The sequence below is a fragment of the Rhinoraja longicauda genome, chromosome 44 (assembly GCF_053455715.1).
Source record: "Rhinoraja longicauda isolate Sanriku21f chromosome 44, sRhiLon1.1, whole genome shotgun sequence".
Classification (NCBI taxonomy): domain Eukaryota; kingdom Metazoa; phylum Chordata; class Chondrichthyes; order Rajiformes; family Arhynchobatidae; genus Rhinoraja; species Rhinoraja longicauda.
The window spans coordinates 515,787-530,133 of NC_135996.1; the positions used below are offsets into that span (position 1 = coordinate 515,787).

A 14,347-nucleotide genomic window follows, 5' to 3' on the forward strand; every position below is an offset into this window, starting at 1 on the left:
CTCTTGGATCCTCAGAATTACCGGTTTCCCCATTTCCATCAGCAGCAGTGACTGGTTCTGATTTGGACGCCACGGCTCTGTTAGGATCTCTGAGATGATGCGTTGTCATGCATCCATATTTATACAGGAGACACACTCCAAAGAAACGGTTATAATCCTAATCATTGCTGTTGGTTACAGTGGATGGGGAAAACAAATTACGTCAGCGCGTCAGCTTCTGAAGCAAAATATGTGTTTGACTTAACACAAACATCTCCACGTGCGGGAAAAATCCAAGCTCAGACCTCTCTCGAGAGTAAAACTGCAAAGTGCAATCACACAGGACAATTCCAACAGCAATAGGTATCCTCATATCCCTTCAGTTATGACTGTTTTGTTGCTTCAGACAAAGGCTGAGTTTTGAACAGTTCGTGCCTGATGGCCAGAGCCTCGGAGGCTATACCTGGACTGGAAAATGTATTGTATTCAATCTAATTGATTGTAATCAATCCGATCTGACCTAAATGACGATGGCATTTCCGTAGTTGAGAAGGAACCCAGCAAACAGGCGAACATGAGGAACATTAATAATTGTTCAAGGATTACTGCCTGGAAGATACAGTGAGTGATATCAGTGGATCTCACTATTATTCTCTATGCCAATGACATTCCTCTCTTCCAACCAACATCATCATCACGCTATTTTACCGCAGATATTTAACCTTTCATTCTACACCGTTTCGTGTTCCTGATAACATTCGAACGCTCTCCCACCTTACTTCATTCGATCACCTCAAATTTTAGAGTCTATCCCCTCGCCTTCAACCTCAATAAATATCAACTGATTCAAAACCACGGCCCTTACCCAGATCTCCCCAATTCCTGACAAACTTTTAATTTCCTTTTCACTCACATATATGGGGTCGTACATTTCTCCGATCTACATTTGAAAGCAATCTTTTTTCATCTATAAGTTCTGCTTACCCTTCCGCATCAGAACTATCCTCCACTGAGCGCTCAGGGCCTTTTCTGAAAACATGCACCACCGGCTCACATAAATGGACAACTTACGTAAACTCACACTTACCTAAACAAATGATTATCTATTCATTTCTACAACGACCTGTGTAATTGCAACGGGAGGAAGGCGAGGGGTTCCCCTCTCCTTCATAGATATGAGAGCGTGGCCCGGGCTCACGGCTCTTTCACTTTCAGCTACTGTCAGTGCGGAGATGCTAATTGTTTGGAAATATGTTGTATATGCTTTAGGTAAACGGGGAACAGGTGAGCAAGGAATGCTGCTGGTGGCGATTAGACACAATTGAAATCACCATGTAACTCTGCGGGGGCAAACTGGCACTGGACACGCTGTCCACTCCGCTTCTCCTGACAGACTTCGTTTAAAACCAGCATCGGTGGTTCTTTCCAACAGACTTCAAGAGCTGCCGGGGTCAGTTAAGCAAAGGTATTGGATACACCCGCTCACTGGGTGATACCAGTGGAGAACCTTTGAACCTCAGTGAGCGTGAAGTTAAGGGCGACATTGAGGCGCAGCGGCACAGTTGCTGCCTTACAGCGCCTGCAGCGTCGGAGACCCGGGTTCGATCCCGACTGCACTTTGGCAGAAATAACTTGGAGAGGGAGTACACCATGAATGGAAGGACCCTAGGGAAGACAGGACTACAGATGGACCTTGGAGTACAGGTACATTAGTCCTTGAAGGCAGCAGGACAGGTGGACAGGGTGGTCAAAAAGGCATATGGGTTACTGGCCTTCATTAGCCGGGGCATCGAATATAAAAGTAGGGGGGTAATGATGGAATTGTACAGAACACTGGTGAGGCCGCAGCTGGAGTATTGTGTACATTTCTGATCACCACATTATAGAAAGGATGTGATAGCTTTGGAGAGGGTGCAGAGGAGATTCAACAGGATGCTGCCAGGGATGAAGGGCCTCGGCTATGAGGAGAGACTGAGCAGACTGGGGTTGTTTTCCCTAGAGCAGAGAAGGCTGAGAGGGGACATGATCGAGGTGTACAAGATCATGAGGGGCATAGATAAGGTAGATGGCGGGGAACTTCTTCCACTGGTGGAAGGTTCAACAACGAGGGGACATAGATACAGGGTAAGGGGAGGGAGGTTTCGGGGGAGATGTGAGAAAGAACTTTTTCACCCAGAGGGTGGTTGGAGTCTGGAACTCACAGCCTGGGGTGGTGGTGGAGGCGGGAACACTCACAGCGTTTAAGAGGCATTTGGATGGGCACTTGAAATGCTACAACATTCAGGACTACGGTCCAAATGCGGGAAAATGGGATTAAAAATTAGACTGTGTTTGGTAACGGGCGGCGCGGACACGATGGGCCGAAGGGCCTCTTTCTGTGCTGTAGGACTCTATGACTCTATGACTGACTCTACGAGTGCTGTCTGTACGGGGTTTGTACGTTCTCTCCATGACCGCGTAGGTTTTCTCCGAGATCTTCAGTTTCCTCCCACACTCCAAAGACGTACAGGTTTGTCGGTTAATTGGCTTGGTGTACGTGTGAATGTCCCCAGTGTGTGTAGGGTAGTGTTAATGTGCAGGGTCAGCGCGGACTCGCTAAACTAAACTAAACTCGGCGAAACTAAACGAAACTAGAATATGCAGAATGCAGAAGGGGACTTAAAACAATCCACTATTTGTCGAGGATACATGGCCATTATTTCGTTGCAATAACTTTACCGGCGTTATTCTTGTCTTTATTCTGACAGTGGCACGACAATTTTCTGAAAGATCCACTACCGTGGACTCTACCTTAATGTGGGACGATGACATCAGGTTTTTGTACGATTGTGAATTCTTATTTCGTGCTCGGTGGTATGACGTGACCAAAAGCACTCTTGTCTGTGCCGGACTGCAGCTTGGGGTTTATTAAAATGCTAGTTGATGACCTTGAGTGAAATATTTTCCCGTTTTCCTCTATATCGAAGAATATGAGAATATTTTAAGATAAAACAAGTTTCTTCGCTGTTTTTGTTTCTTTCTTTGGTTTACACATTATTAATCCTTAGCATCAGCACGTTAATTCCAATTGCTATAGTTAGTCGTGTCAGGGAAATATGTTTCATAAGTTAAACAGTATCAAGAGAGATCTACTAAGAAGCTTGAATCGGGCGATGTTGAATGCGGAACTTGAACTAGATTTGCAACGATTGGCCCATGGAATTCATTCCACTGGGCAATAGTGATCAGAAATTAGATGAAATGTCATAATGGAATGTAAATCAGAGAGAACCGTTGACAGGGTACATAATAAATGTTTATTCAGGTATGTACGGGGGAGGGCAGAGGTTTGATGTGAGGAATAAAAGGTTTAGAGGGGATCAAGAGAAGAATGTTTTCACCCAGACAGTAGTGGCAATGCGAAATGCATTTTCTAAGAATGTGGTGGCGGTAGAGTTAATTTCCAAACGTCGGAGAAGCATCCAGCCGAGCGCTTGAATGGCCAAGCCGCAGTTGGTTGTGGATCACGTGCTAATCAGGTGGAATTATTGACGACAGGTACGTGATGGAATAGTGGACATGAAGTTCGATGGGCTTTTTCCTGTTCTGTAGGACTAATTTATTGTGTGACTCGGCGCAATTTGAGGGATCATCTAAGGCCAATAGTCAGATTCGTTAGATGATGGGCGGAGCTCAAATGTTAAAAGCAAAACTTGGAAATCACAGTATTTTGATCCGGTGAAAATGGATAGTTATTTGCAATAAGTAATAGGAGCGGAATTAGACCATTCGACCCATCTAGTCTACCCCGCCATTTAATCATGGCTGATCTATCTCTCTCTCCATACCCCATACTCCTGCCTTCTTCACATAACCCAGGACACATGTACTTGTGGCGGCTCCCAAGGGTCAGGCCACTGCACGTTAGTCGTTCGTCGGCTGACGCTCTTTGTGTTCACGAGATAAACCGTGCGCTCCGGATATCGACAGAAGCAGACCATTGCACCAGATCCACGGAGAGTCGCCACATTTCACCAGCTTTACCGGGGACATGTGAAATACTGACCATGTTCAACAAAGATCTGTGCAATTTTAGGTAACTTTCGGTGCTGTCAAAATCATTGAATACCGATCAAAGTGTAGCGAATATTATGAAAGTGGAATAAGGTAGAACTGGTGAACGGTTGATCGATGGACTAATTAGACCGAGAGCCAGTTTCCATGCGGTATCTTTCAATCAGTCCATTCAATCTATCGATCATTCATCCCTTCCCCCTCCTCAGGAGATTGTTCTGTGGGAAAAGAAGAACCAATCTGATAATAATGTTGAACCAGTGGCGATCCAAGCGCTTGAGACCGTGTGAGCGGAACGCTTGACGGAGCTTAGGGTTGATCGGGGTGGAGACGTCCGGAGATTTCAAGGGGTAGTCATGTGCTGCCTCACGACCCCGTTTCTCGGAGATTGAAACTATCAGGTTTAATTATTTCTTGATGTTAAACAGAGTGAGACAAATCTCAGAAACCTATGGTACAATCCAGTGACTATTGATGATGAACCGGGTAGGCAGAGTCTCTCAGCTGATGTTTTTGCACACAGCACACTCGTCATCGTCCAGAATCCAGTAGTAAGTCCGTACGTCTGCAGGACTCTTTAGTTCTGTATGACAAGCTGGCCTTTTAAACGCTCAGTCGGAGGTCATTGACATAAATTAGATATCTTCAAGTGTTAAGGAGTATTTATTTGTCAAACGTTAAGATGGCGCGGCCGAGCCCAGTCGCCGTCGCGGTAGCTCCGCGGAGACTGTGCGTTTTTTTAACTTGTATGTTCATTTAAAATTTATTTTTAAGTACTCACACACTAACACTAATAACGTACGACCAGAAAACTCTCGTACAACTAAACTTTAGCGTAACCGAAGGCTTATTAGACACTGTGCTCACCGATCCAGCGTGGCCGACAGAGATGAAAAGAGCGCGCCGCGGCAACAACAATGGGAGCGCGGCTCCGAGAAACAGTCGGAGAAAACATCGAGGAAAGCAGGGGGGGGGGTGGATTCTGAATAGGCTGAGAGCCCAAGCCTTCCGTCCACCTCTGCCCAGCATCCTACTGGCGAACGTCCAGTCCCTGGAGAACAAGCTGGATGACCTCAGGGCGAGGATCGGATTCCAGCGGGACATAAAAGACTGCAACATCTTCTGTCTGACCGAGACATGGCTGACCCCGCTGGTGCCGGATCAGGTGATCTGCCCAACCGAGTCCTTCACTGTTTTCCGTCCGGACAGAACGGAAGAATCCGGGAAAAACAAAGGTGGAGGAGTTTGCTTCATGACCAACTATAACTGGTGCAACCCTAGGAATATTAAGACGCTTTCTCGTTCCTGCTCGCCGGACCTGGAGCATCTGACTCTCTCATGCCGTCCATTTTACCTTCCCCGGGAGTTCAGCTCCGTCTATATTCCACCGCATGCGGACACCGACATGGCACTGTCGGCCCTGCACAATGTGTTGTGTCGCCAACGTGTGGCGGCGCCTAACGGCTGCGGCTCGCTGGCAGTCTGTTCGTCTTTTTTTCCCCTTTTTTTGTTGTGTGTCGGTGTCAGTGTTGGGATGGTTTTTGTTTTTGTTTTTTGGCTGTGTATGTGTGTGGGGGGGGGGGGGGGGTGGGGTGGGGGAAACCTTTCCTTTTTAGGTCTCTTCCTCACGGCGCGGGGCGCGGCTCGGCCGCGGGGCCTTCCATTGCCCGGTGCGGTTGGGCCGCGGGACTGTTCAGCGCCAGGTGCGGCTCGGCCGCGGGACTTAACGTCGCCCGGTGCGGCTCGGCCGCGGGACTTAGCAGTGGACGGAACGGCCGCGGGGCCTTCCATCGCCCGGCTCGGCCACGGGACTTAGCAGCGCACGGTACGGCCGCGGGGCCTTCAATCGCCCGGCTCGGCCGCGGGACGTTTCAGCGCCCGGTGCGGCTCGGCCGCGGGGACTTCCATCCCCTTGCGGGGACTGTATGGGTCGGTCGGGGACGAGCTGTCTGTCCGTGGGCGTGGGGAAGAGAGCGGAAGTTTTGTTGCCACTGTGGTCACTGTGATGGACGTTTGTGTTGGGGTCATGTGTCTTGTGTTCTTTTTTTTTTGTGTGACTGCTATGTAATTTCGTTCGGTACCTCGGTACCGAATGACAAATAAAGCTCTGTATAAACGAGACCCTGATGCGGCTGTGGTGGTGGCTGGAGATTTCAATAGGGTAAATCTCAAAAAGGTCATGCCTAACCTCTGCCAACATCACGTGTGTCACCAGGGAGGAAAGAACTTTGGACTACTGCTAAACGCAGTTCAGGAAAGGCTATAACGCCATTTCTCTCCCTCCTTTTGGAAAATCTTACCACGCTGCCATTTTCCTGCTGCCGGAGTATAAACATCGGATAGTACGAGAAAACAGCAGCGACGAGGAAGTAAAGCGGTGGTCTGACCATTCAGAGACCATGCTGCAAGATGCACTGAGCGATGTCGACTGGAATATGTTCCAAGCAAGTTCCAGAGACGTCAGTGAGTTTGCGGAAGTGGTTACGGACTTCATTGCAATAGCCGATAACATCGTCCCCACGGTAAGGGTTAGTATCTTTCCTAATCAAAAACCCTGGGTGGACAGGTTTATTCGTGTTGCCTTGAATGCTCGCACCGCTGCTTACAACTCTGGCCTGGCATCTGGCAATATGGATGACTACAAGGTACCGACTGCGAAGGGTTATGAAGGACGCAAAAAGCAGGTACAGGGACAGGATGGAGATGCAGATGGAGCAGCAGGACACCAGACACCTTTGGCAGGGGCTACGGACTATAACTAACTCCCGGTGCAGCCCCCCCTCAACCGGAAGTGCCGGCACCTCGTTATCTGATGACTTGAACTCCTGTGCATTATTTGAGATGGGCAACATTACCCCTAGCTTGCCGTCTAAAAACAACACTGCCAGCGTGCTGGCTAGTGAGGCTGGAGGGGGATCCACCGCTGGGGATGTGCACACATTCTCGGTGTCCGAGCACGACGTGAGGAGGGGTCTGATGCGTGTGAACACGAGGAAAGCTGGAGGCCCAGATGGTATTTCTGGGCGAGTACCAAAAACTTATGCCATTCAGCTTGCTCCAGTGCTCACCACAATATTCAATCTCTCCTTGGCCAAGTCCATGGTCCCTGCATGCTTCAAAAGATCCATCATTGTATGAGTTGCAAAGATTGCCTCTCCAGCTTGTTTGAATGACTACCGACCGGTGGCCCTCACCTCGGTGGTCTTGAAATGCTTCGAGAGGCTAATCAAGAACCACATCTGTGCCTTCCTCCCTCGCAATATGGACCCGCTTCAGTTCACATACCGTCTGAACAGGTCCACGGATGATGCGGTCTCCCAGGTTCTGCACACCGCTCTCTCTCATATTGACAGCCTGAAGGGGGGCTATGTGAGGATGCTGTTCATTAACTTTAGTTCAGCTTTCAATACAATAGGCCCCATCAGACTTGCTGAGAAGCTGCTGAAACTGTGGCTTAACACTCCCCTGTGTGCCTGGGTCCTGGTCTTTCACACCGCCAGGCCCCAAGTGGTCAAGATGGGAAGACATACATCTAACCCCCTCACCCTAAACACAGGATCCCCCCAGGGTTGCGTGCTTAGCCCCCTACTGTACTCCCTATACACACATGACTGTGTGGCCAGGTTCAGCTCCAACTCCATCATCAAGTTTGCTGATGACACTGTGGTGGTGGGCCTGAACTCCTATAACGATGAGAAGGCCTACCAGGAGGAGGTGGCTGATCTGGCACTCGGGTGTCAGGACAGCAACCTCCTCTTGTATGTCACAAAAACTAAGGAGCTGATTGTGGAATTTAGAAGGGCTCAACATCCAAGGACGTGCACGCCACTGGAAATAAATGGGTCTACTGTGGATAGGGTGAGCAGCTTTAAATATCTGGGAGTCCACATCACAGAGGATCTGACATGGACAACACACATTGCCACACTGGTGAGTAAGGCAACGCCTTTACCATCTCAGACAGCTGTGGAAATTCGGAGTCTCTTTGAGGATCCTTCAGTGCTTCTACCCTGGGGCTGTAGGTAGCATCTTGTCCGGCAACATCTCAATCTGGTTTGGGAACAGCTCTGCCCAGGACAGGAAGGCTCTGCGGAGAGTCGGCTGAACGCACTATGGGAACTACACTCGCCCCCCTGCAGGTCCTATACATCAGGAGGTGCAAATCCAGAGCCAACAACATTAAGGGGGACCCCTACCACACCAGCAATGGACTGTTCCAGCTGCTACGGTCAGGTAAACACCTCCGCTGTCACGCTGTGAAAATAGTGAGGATGAGACGGAATTTCTTCCCACAGCCCATCGGGACGGTTAACTCTTACATCACCAGGGACTAATTTACTGTATAAATTTATATTTTGTGTTGGGTCTTTAAAAAAATAAATCTATTCTGTGTTGTGTGAGTGGGCGGATACATGGCAGATGCAGTTTAATGTATACAAGTGTGAGGTTATTCACTTTGGAAGTAAGAATAGAAAGGCAGATTATTATCTGAATTGTGTCAAGTTAGGAAGAGGGGATGTTCAACGAGATCTGGGTGTCCTAGTGCATCAGTCACTGAAAGGAAGCATGCAGGTACAGCAGGCAGTGAAGAAAGCCAATGGAATGTTGGCCTTCGTAACAAGAGGAGTTGAGTATAGGAGCAAAGAGGTCCTTCTACAGTTGTACCGGGCCCTGGTGAGACCGCACCTGGAGTTCTGTGTGCAGTTTTGGTCTCCAAATTTGAGGAAGGATATTCTTGCTATTGAGGGCGTGCAGCGTAGGTTCACTAGGTTGATTCCCGGAATGGCGGGACTGTCGTATGTTGAAAGGCTGGAGCAATTAGGCTTGTATACACTGGAATTTAGAAGGATGAGGGGGGATCTTATTGAAACGTATAAGATAATTAGGGGATTGGACACATTAGAGGCAGGAAACATGTTCCCAATGTCGGGGGAGTCCAGAACAAGGGGCCACAGTTTAAGAATAAGGGGTAGGCCATTTAGAACGGAGATGAGGAAGAACTTTTTCACTCAGAGAGTGGTGAAGGTGTGGAATTCTCTGCTTGAATCAGTTATAAATATTTAAGTTTGCAGTGTGTTTACTGGCATCGAGTGACATACAAAGTAATCTTTTGTTGAACATTTGAATCTTCGGTACTGATTAAAGCATATTTAACCATGGGCCGTATTCAGACTCAGCCCTATACACCACTACAACCATGTTACATTTGGTATTGCCTTGAAATCTATCTTCAAGATAAAGAACTTTGTGGCGGAGTTCTCTTTTAATAATTCTATCTATTGAAATGGCTTCCACAGGCTTCTCATTCTGTAACTGTTCACGCTATCTAGATCTCATGATTTAACTATGTCATGCACTAAGTTAGCATGTTACAACCCAGTTTCAATTGTAGCGATAACGGTCATGTTACTGAAGATGAATGTAATATGAATATTGCATGATTTGAAGGTGACAATGTCCAAGTTGAACATCAGAACACAACATGTGTTATGTTGCTCATTGAACCTTGGACAGAGGTAAAAGTCTCCATTGTTTTATAGTGTCACAAGCAAGCACTTTGGATTAGTCAGTGTGCTGTGTGCCATGCTCTTTCTCTCTCTCTCTCTCTCTCTCTCTCTCTCTCTCTCTCTCTCTCTCTCTCTCTCTCTCTCTCTCTCTCTCTCTCTCTCTCTCTCTCTCTCTCTCTCTCTCTCTCTCTCTCTCTCTCTCTCTCTCTCTCTCTCTCTCTCTCTCTCTCTCTCTGTCTGTCTCTCTCTCTCTCTCTCTCTCTCTCTCTCTCTCTCTCTCTCTCTCTCTCTCTCTCTCTCTCTGTCTGTCTCTCTCTCTCTCTCTCTCTCTCTCTCTCTCTCTCTCTCTCTCTCTCTCTCTCTCTCTCTCTCTCTCTCTCTCTCTCTCTCTCTCTCTCTCTCTCCCCCTCTATGTAGCAAAAGTGTCACTATTCTTGAAAGATCCACATAGGTTGGATAGTATTAACACAAGATTATCTTAAAAAATTGCACATTCATGAGTACAGTTCCAATTTGGAGAAGGTGAGAACAGAATATAATTAGTGAAACAAACACCCTACTCATGCGTTTCTTGCTTTAGGTGAAATTGTTGCATCTATTAATGTTCATGATGCTCTTCAAACGAAAGGCGTAATTTACAAAGAGCACTGAGATATTCTTCATTGCTGGGATCGAATTCCAAGGCCTTTTCAAAGTATTCAATAGCTTTAGACTTGTCCCCATCCATCTGATGCAGTAACCCTTTGACACCAAGTGCCTTGCTGTCATGTGGATCCCTGCAAAGTGTCCTGTCTGCCCACTTGTCCAAATTTACAGAACACATTTTCCACTCTTTAGCGTTCTTTTTAATCTTCAGTCCTTTCTGGAATAATTTGACAGCATTTGAATCAGCCCTTCTCTTCTGCAGTTGAAATAAGCCAGCCTGAAAACATATTCTCTGCATATTATCTGGACGAATACCCTCTAACTCCAGCAGTTTGCTGTAGACCTCCCCTTCTTTGGAATTCTCTCCATTTCTTAGACAGATGTCCGCATAATCTAGTTGTGATTTAATAGCTGTCCTTGGACGGTGTTCAAATGCCTTTCCAAAGTGATGCTTGCAATGATCGATCAAAACCTTTTTCTGTTGAAATTCAGGATATTGTGGATCAGAGCTCAATCTATTTTTCAACAGTTCAAGCAGTTGCACTCTATAGCACATACCTATTTGGTCGTGTAGAACACTGCTGTGTGGAGTGATTCCTAATGCTTTTTTCAGCATCTCAATTGCCTTTTCCACAGCTTGTTCTAGTCTGTAAAATTTTGCTGCATTGCGAAGCACTTTTGGAACATCAGGGCTATTCTGTACGGCTCGTTCAACTAATTCATTTGCTTCCTCCTTTTGCTTGATCTCTTGCAGTTTTAGGGCCAACATCACCATGACCAAAGATTCATCTGGATCAAGCTCCAGCACACGTCTCAAATGCTTCACGCACTGACTCCTTGTGCATTTCTCTGGGGTTCCAGGAATTTGTTCCATACGATACAGAGCAGTTGCGTAGCCCATGATCCATTCCGTGTTATTGGGATCTTCCTCCAGAGCTTTCTCAAAACATTCCATAGCCTCCTCATAGTATTGAGCTGCCGATCTCAACAATGACCATCCCTTCTCCCCATACACTTCACGTATCATTGCTGTGTAGCGAGGGCCATCAGTGAGCGGTTTACAGATCATCTCCAGCTTGTCGAGGTGGAACTGGGCCTCGGTCAGTTGTCCCATGTGGTAATGCACCAAGGCGTAGTTTCCATAGGTGATGATGCTTCTTCTTTCAAATTCATCTTTGTGGTTCTCCCTCAGAATCTTTTCAGCTTCCTTTAAATTTTCAAGAGCTTCTTCATAGTTGCCCTGCAGGGAGTTTACAAAAGCAAATTGGTTGCAGGGCCTGGCCTTATACTTCAAATTCAGATCTATAGAATCTTGTAATCTGTACATCATATCATCCAGGTCAATGGTCTCCTTCTGTGGGCCCCACGTGAAGTGACACTGAAGCTGATCGAGCTTCTTTAAATCCCTCACTGTTTTGCTGTAAGAGAAGAAAACACATGAAAATCGGTCGCAGATAACCTCCAATGCTTCAGAAATAGTCAGCAGATCAGACATGCTAGAGACGCTTTTCTCATATGCTTCTCTCTCTTAACTGCCTCTATCATATCTGCTTCAACCACCAACCCTGGCAGTACATTTCAATCTCTCATCACCCTCAATATAAAAATAATTGGCCAACACATCTCCTTCAAATCTTGCCCCTCGCACATTAAACGTATGCTGTTTAGTATTTGATTTTTCCATCCCGAGAAAAAGGTACTGACTGTCATTCCTGTATATGCCTCTCATAAATTTATATAATTATATTTGGATTCCCCAAAGCCTCTGGCATTCCAGAGAAAACAATCCAAGTCTGTCCAAATGCTCCTTATAGTTAATATCCCCTGATCCGTTCAACATTCTGGGACACCTCATCTGCACATTTTTAAAGCCTCCATATCCTTCCTGTAATGGAGTGACGAGAATTGTATGCAAATTTTCAAATAAAAAGTCCAATAAAGCTGCAACATCCTCGTAAACCTTTTCTGAACCCTTTCAAGCTTGAAAATATATTTCCTATAACATGGTGCCCAGAACTGAACGCAATTTTCTAAATGCGGCCAGGACTAGAGGGTCTGAGCTAAAGGGACTGTTTGAGTCGGCTGGGACTCTATTCCTTGGAGAGCAGGAGGATGTGAGGTGTATAAAATCATGAGAGGAATAGATCGGGTAGATGCACAGTATAAGAAGATAACTGCAGATGCTGGTACAAATCGAAGGTATTTATTCACAAAATGCTGGAGTAACTCAGCAGGACAGGCAGCATCTCGGGAGAGAAGGAATGGGTGACGTTTCGGGTCGAGACCCTTCTTCAGACTGATGCACAGATGCTGATACTGATACATACTGATGGATAGATGCACAGAGTCTTTTGCCCAGAGAGGTGTATCGAGAACCAGAGGACATAGGTTTAAGGTGGAGGGGAAAAGATTTAATAGGAATCTGAGCGGTGACTTATTCACACAAATGGAGGTGGGTGTGTGGAACAAACTGCCAGAGGACATAGTTGAGGTAGGGACTATCCCAACTATTAAGAAACAGTCAGACAGGTACATAGAAAGGACAGGTTTGGAGGGACATGGGCCAAATACGGGCAGGTGGGATTGGTGTGGCTGGGATATGTTGCCCAGTGTGGGCAAGTTGGGCAGATGGGCTTGTTTCCACGCTGTATCACTCGATGAGATTCAACAAAGGAAATATGTCCTGAAACATTATAACATCCAATTCTTACCAGCCATGCAGGATGAAGAACCATTTACTCCATGGCCGAAGGAGACACAATGTTCTTTAAACCACTACTTTGAAATATTGTACTGTGATGCAGTGAGATTCTAGAACGGTGAATCCAGCAGAGCAGAAGCAGGAGCACGGATTCTAAAAGGATAAAAAAAAATCTAAAACAGAATTTGAACCTTGAGTTGCAACCTCATCTTTAGGGGTCCATGCTGCACAATTTACTGATGCTAATGTTGAACACTGGTGAATGCAGTTGAACCACTTCTGATCAGCACTGACTTCAATTATGTCACAAATGTAGTTCAAAGGCATCTCCGCATCTGGTCAACTACTGCAGGGTAAACACACAGAGGGAAACTACTTCTGCACTTGTCCACGGGGAAAGTTACACATGAATTACTATTGAAACAGTGTGTGGTGTGGTTGGAGCACTGTGGCAGTCCAGTCTATCTCAGTGTGACTCTTGATCGATCTCTGACTGACAAAGCACATATCACCAAGCTTAAAGGAAAAGTTAGTTCCAGAAATGCTCTTCTTAGCAAGTTGAGTACCTCAAAATGAGGAGCAAATTCTAAAATCATTCGATCAACACCTCTGGCTCTTTGTTTCTCCACTGCCGAGTATGCGTGCGCAGTATGGGAGCGGTCAGCTCATGTAAGGAAGATTGATCCTGTGCTAAACACAAGCTGTCGCTGCATCAGTGGATTCATGAAACCTACCAAGAATGACAGCATCTACTCTCTGGCATTGCTCCTCCTGGAATCAGAAGAGCTACAGCCAGTCAAAAAAGAATATCTCAGACAATCAGAGGATGAAAGACGCCCCCAACATGACCACCCTTTGCTACCTCAGCGTTTGAAATCACGCAGAAGTTTCCTCTCATCTGTCCATCCCCTGGACTGTAGTGCGTCGTCCAGAAGGCTCAAAGTGTGGGAGGAGAGACTCAAGAAATCCCCAGAAGACATTTACATGGCAATCGATCCCTCTGAGAAACTCCCACCAGGTTCCGACCAACCGTTGGTAACCTGGCGCAGTCTCAACAGACTGCGGACAGGCAAGGGGAGGAGCTAATTGAACATGCTGAAGTGGTGATATACTGAAGATGCAGCAGACTGCGAATGCGGACGGGGCCTCCAGACCATGGAACATCTCCTGAGCTGTAACATGCTGCATGACACATGCACTGTGAAGGATCTTGCAGAGGCCAACGACGTGGCACTAAAATTTGCTCACTATTGGCAAACAGTTGTGTGATGACACGAATTAAAAAAAACTATTGAAACGGCCATTAGTACAGGTGTTACACTTCTCTGGACATACTGCAAGGCACTTACACAGCTGTAGCTAGAAATTAGCTGATGAACAGGTGGAACAAACCGTCAGGATGGATATTGTCACATATAGCACAAGAACAGGTCCTTCAGTCCACAATTTTTGTTTTGAACAT

At 46.6% G+C, this 14,347-nt stretch overlaps 1 pseudogene; it reads right to left on the bottom strand.

Annotated features, from left to right (window-relative positions):
* Positions 1–10,137: 10,137 nt before the first annotated feature.
* On the bottom strand, positions 10,138–11,679 carry LOC144612315 (interferon-induced protein with tetratricopeptide repeats 5 pseudogene; annotated as a pseudogene).
* Positions 11,680–14,347: the final 2,668 nt, after the last annotated feature.